Raw genomic sequence first — 6000 nt, forward strand, 5'->3', positions numbered from 1 at the left:
CTGATTAACCAAATCAACCAAATGGTAAACACCTTGTTCAACCAAACTGACTAGGTTAAAACAGTAAGACAATACTAAAAAGAAAATAATTCCTTGTATTGAAATCTAGTCCTCTATCAACAACTTTCATCTTCTGAATAGGTTATAAAAATCTTTGGTATAACTCCCTCTGATATCTCCCTCTTACTAGGTAAAGTAGGATTTCTCCCTCTTTCTTATATTTTTCTCTATCTCCCTCATCATACTTGTGTTCTCCTCTGATTAGCAATATCATCAATTATCTCCCTCAGTAATTATCTTTGTATTGGCTTAATCTTGATCAGAAATCTCTCTTGATCAGTAATCATACTGTTGATCAACAATATTATCTCCCTCTTTGACAACAATGCCAAAGGCTTGTAATCTTATTATACAGATGTAAGCTTTTTAGTTTCTTCAATTTCTCCCTCTTTCACCTTGCTTATGATTGATTTGAAGTTTCATATCAAACAACATATCAAATAACATATGAACATTAGCTTGTTTGATGCAGGGTACTCCTCTTGTTACTTAGATAGCCTTTGATAGGGGTATCACCCCTAGTTTACCTCTCAGATACTCATGAGCATCCTTAGGTAATGCTTTTGTGAAGATATCAACAATTTTCTCTTTTGGGTTAACATATTCCATCTTCACCTCTTTATCTTGAACTAACTCTATCAAGTAATGATACTTGGTTGCAATGCGCTTAGTGTTTATGTACATCACTAGATTCTTTGATATATTGATAACACTTATATTATCACAATAAAGTATCACTAGTTTTTTAATCTCTTCCTTCATTCCTTTGAGTAGTTGTTTGATACATACAATGTTTGTATAATTTACAGCAGCAACAACATATTCAGCTTCAACAATAGATTGTGAAGTGCAATTTTATTTCTTGCTAGTCCATGTAATCAACCTCTTGCCTAAGAAAAATGTTCCTCCACTAGTGCTCTTTCTGCCATCAATATTTCTAGCCCAATCAACATCAGTGTAGGCTCTCAATTCAAATTTTTCATTTTTCTTGTAGGATAGACCAAACTCTTCTATTCCTTTAAGATATCTCCTATTCTCTTTACAACCATTAAATGATTCTCCTTGGGACTAGCAGAGAACCTTGCAACTATCCCTATAGATAATGCAATGTTAGGTCTATTATGTACTACATATTGTAATTTACCAATCGTAGACCTGTACAATGTTTGATTCACCTCAGCTGAATCATCATTCTTTGACAACTTGTGTTCTATCACCATAGGTGTACTTATTGGTTTGGAATCCTCCAATCCAAAAGTTTTCAATATTTCCTTGACATAATTTGACTAAGTCTAATCCAAAAGTTTTCAATATTTCCTTGACATAATTTGACTAAGTAATGTATATACCATATTTCATCTGATATACTTGCAAACCCACAAAGAACTTGATCTCTCCAAACATAGACATCTCAAATTCTTGCTTCACCTAATTTGCGAAATCCTTACATAAAACATCTTGACCTCCAAATATGATATCATCAAAAAATATTTCAGATAACAAAATACCTTTTCCTTTCTCTATCTTTATATATAGATTGTTGTTATCATCAGTCCTTTCAAATCCAATCTTCACAAGATAATTATGCAGTCTCTCATACCATGCTCTTGGTGCTTGTTTCAAACCATATAGAGCCTTGTGTAGTCTACATACCATGTTCTTATTGTTAACATCAAAAAAACCTTCTGGCTGTTCTATGTAAACTTCTTCCTCCAATATGCCATTCAGAAATGCAGATTTAGCATCTATTTGATAAACTTTGAAACCTTTGTATGCAGAATAAGCAAGTAATGTTCTTACTCCTTCCAATCTTGCAATAGGGGAAAATGTCTCTCCACAATCAATTCCTTCTTCTTGTGCATATCCCTTGCAAACTAGTCTTGCTTTGTTCCTTATGACTTCACCATTTTCATCTAACTTGTTTTTGAATACCCATTTGGGGCCAATCACATTCTTATCTTTTGGTCTAGGAACTAGACTCTATGTTTTGTTCTTCTCTATTTGTTCAATCTCTTCTTCCATGGCTTTACTATAGTCAACATATTCTAATGCATCTCTTATTGATTTGGGTTCCTTCATGCTCAAAAAACATGTATCACTTCTTAATCTATTTCTTTTCATTAGTCTAGCATCTTTATCTCTAATGATTTGAGCAATAGGATGATGTCTTTTGACATATTTGGACAATCTTGGCTCAGATCTAGTTTCTTCACACTGTCTTTTAGCTTCTAAATCACTGTGTTCATCTCTATCAAGTAATTCAACATCTCTTTCATGTACACTAATCTCAAAATTTGAATGTGCGTCTACTTCATTCTGTAACTCAACATCTAAATGTGGCTTGGTTCTTGAATGCAACTTGACATTCATGGGGTGTGACTCGACAGTCACTAAAAGTTGTTGTTGGTTTGTAGCTTGATTTGCAACATCTTCTTTAATAGGCATACCTTCATAAAAGTATACAAATGATTTGTATTCTTCTGGTTTTGTCATAGGTTCAGCCTCATACACTTCTTTATATTCATCAAAATTTGCATTTTCACTTTCCAAAACTTTGTTAGTGTTAGTATTTAAACACTTATAAGCTTTACTTCTTGTGGAATATCCTAGGAATATACCTTCCTCACTTTTTGCATCAAGTTTACCATTCCTGACATCTTTAAGAATGTAACACTTCCTTCCAAATACCTTAAAATATTTCACATTGGGTGAGTATCCCTACCATAGTTCAAAAGGTGTTGAATGAGTACCTTTCTTGATTTGCACACGATTTAAGGTATTGACAGTTGTACTTATAGCTTCTCTCCAGTATTTTAGAGAAACATTCTTCTCCATCATGAGTGTTCTAGCATAGTCCATTATAGACCTATTCCTTCTTTCAGTGATTCCATTTTGTAAGGGGTTCTAGGGGCAGATGTATGTCTTTTGATTCCTCTATCATTACAGAACATCTCAAACTCATTTGATGTGAATTCTCCTCCTCTTTCAAATCTCAAACACTTCATAATTTTACTTATTTCCTTCTCAACTCTTGCGAAGTACCACCTAAATATTTGAAAAGCATCAAATTTTTGTTTTAGAAACATAACTATCATCATTCTAGAATAATCATCAACAAGCAACATAATGTACTTATCTTATTTGAAGCTTTGCACATAAATTGGTCCACACAAGTTATTATGAACAATCTCTAGTATTCCTTTAGAGGTATACGTTTTACCCTTAAAACTTGACTTTGTCATTTTGCCTAACTAACATTGTTTGCACATTACATTATTAGGCTTCTTCAACTTAGGCAAACCTCTAACCTTTTTCATCTTACTAATACTAACCAAGTTATCAAAATTAACATGACATAATCTCTTGTGCCATAGCCATACATCATCAAATTTTACAACAAGACAAGTAGCATCCTCTATATCAAGATAGAATAGATTACTCTTAGTTTGATCACCCTTTCCAATTAGTTTCCCATCAGTGTCATATATCTTAGCAATCTTGTTTTAAAACTCAACCTTTCATCTCAAATTATTTAGTTGTGACACACTCAACAAATTATAGTTAAGTCCTTCAACATAATAAGCATTGTCACATAATATCTTATCTATGATCTTGATAGAACCTTTTCCTTTTATCAAACATGGTGCATCATTACCAAATCTTACACTATTTCCATCATAAAAATTTAGGGTAATGAACTTACTTTTGTCTCCAATCATGTGATGTAAACATGCACTATCAATGATCCATCTATCATTCTTGTTCACACAAGTCACAAGTGCAATTGCCTCATTTCATCAAATTCATCCTTCATTGCAACATACACCACTTCATCATCATGTTCATCAGAATCATCCTTTGTTTCCTCTTCAACTATGTAGCATGACTTCTTGCCTTTGTCTTTTTAGTCCTTGCTATCTTCATATCTTCTACTCTTGTATTTGTCACCACCTCTATAGTTCTTCTTTTCTGGATATCTAGCAGCAATATGACCAACCTCATTGCAATTGAAACAAATTATAGGTAACTTACCTTTGAACTTTCCTTTACCTTTGTGGAATCTTCTTGCCAGTAGTGCTTCAAGTTGGTCAACATCCTCCTCATCTATATCACTATCACTAGATACATTTTATTTTTTTCTTCTTCTTCTTCTCATCAGGTTCCTTCAATGACACTTTAGCTTTGAAAGCAAAATCAACCTTTTCAAGTTTGTAATTATCAAAGCTAGATAGCTCAAAAGTAGTGAGCCTACCTACCAAATCTTCAAGTGGTAGATCATTCTCTAGAATACATCTCAGTTCTTGAATTGTAGAAACTCTAATAACATATATAGAAAATAGTGTCCTTAAGACTTTGTTAAGTATAATATAGTCATCTAATTTACCAGTAGCTCCTCTTATTGCATTAACAACTTCTTTTATCCTTTCAACATATTGAGCAATATTTTCACCTTCTTCCACTCTCATACCATCAAACTTACCTCTAAGACTTTTAGCTTTGGCTCTTAGAACATTTGCATCTCCTCCATAGATAGTGGCTAGGGCATCCCACATTTTCTTTGCACTGTCAAGACCTTTGATATCATCAAATTTAGCATAACTTAGGGTAGAGGCAATTTCTAGCATTGCCTGGTTGTGTTCTTTCTTATTTTTCATATCCTCAATAGTTGGGGCACCAAAAGGATCAACATGCTCAACAATGATGGTAGATTGTGCATGATCTCCAAGTCCTCCAAGGTGTAGCTTCATCAAAATTTTCTATGCAAGAAAGTTATCTCTATTAAGCTTGGGTACTTCTCTTTTTGACATCTTGATCTTTGTGCTTCTAGTACCTTCAAACTAGTCCTCTTAAGTAGATGACTCTGATACCAATTGTTGGAATACTTTAGAATAACTGAGAGGGGGGATGAATCAGTTATCCAAGGTCTAGATGTATAAATAAAACTTTTCATAGCTTAGTGAACCCATAAAACATTTATACTCATTCATGCATCCATAAGATTATGCAATCACTTAAAACTTGTAGGCTACTGTCAAATCAACTTGCAGAAATGTAAACATGAAACATAACAAACTCATCAACACACTTGACACAATGATTTACATAGAAACCCAATTTGGGAAAAACCACCAGTAACATGCTACTCTTTTCACTCTTCTGAAGTGATGCCCTATGAAAGGCCAACCCTTTTAAAGGTTACAATATACACTATTAAATGTGTCCCTATTAAAGGATTTCAATCACCTTGTTAGGAGTGAGCCTTGTTAGAGGACTTTAGACCATTCACTTGGAATGTCACCCTGTTAAAGGATTTACAAATGACTATTAGGTCAACCTTAATCCAAAGGATTTACCCTAGACTAATACAATTGTTAGAAAGTAATAGTAAGGCTTTGATCTGATACAACTTACAACTTGATTTGCAGATTATAGATCACTGTTCAGTCCTTCGTTCTACTTGACCTTCATACATTGCAGCTTTGATAGCTTGTTCACCCTTTAAGCATTCATATCCTTAAGAATTGTTGCTTAACGTGCCATTATAGACTCTTCTCTTAGGTCACTTGATGAAGCAAAACTTTTGACCCCTTGTCTTCCTTAGGTTCTTGCACATGACAACATTGCTTCATGACTAGCCATTCCTATAGATAGGAAATTAAGATATTTTGCTTCTCATTCTCCATCATCCAATTTAAGGTTAAGATGGATTAGGTAGGATACAATGTATCTACTCCACATTCCATATCTCTTCTAGAAACTTCTCCTAGAATCCACTTTGAATTCTCATAAAAATAGTTTACCTTGAAGTCTATGCCACTAGCTCATCGACCTTTTCTTCCACCTGGTTCATGTAATCCAAGAAACAAACTTGTCAACTCAGATTCATCAAATTCACGATCTTTTAAATAATGCAAAGCTCGACATTATCAAACTTCTGAT

Source organism: Cupressus sempervirens, chromosome 9 (genome assembly GCF_028749045.1).
Source record: "Cupressus sempervirens isolate cs-2001-9-10 chromosome 9, ASM2874904v1, whole genome shotgun sequence".
Taxonomy (NCBI): domain Eukaryota; kingdom Viridiplantae; phylum Streptophyta; class Pinopsida; order Cupressales; family Cupressaceae; genus Cupressus; species Cupressus sempervirens.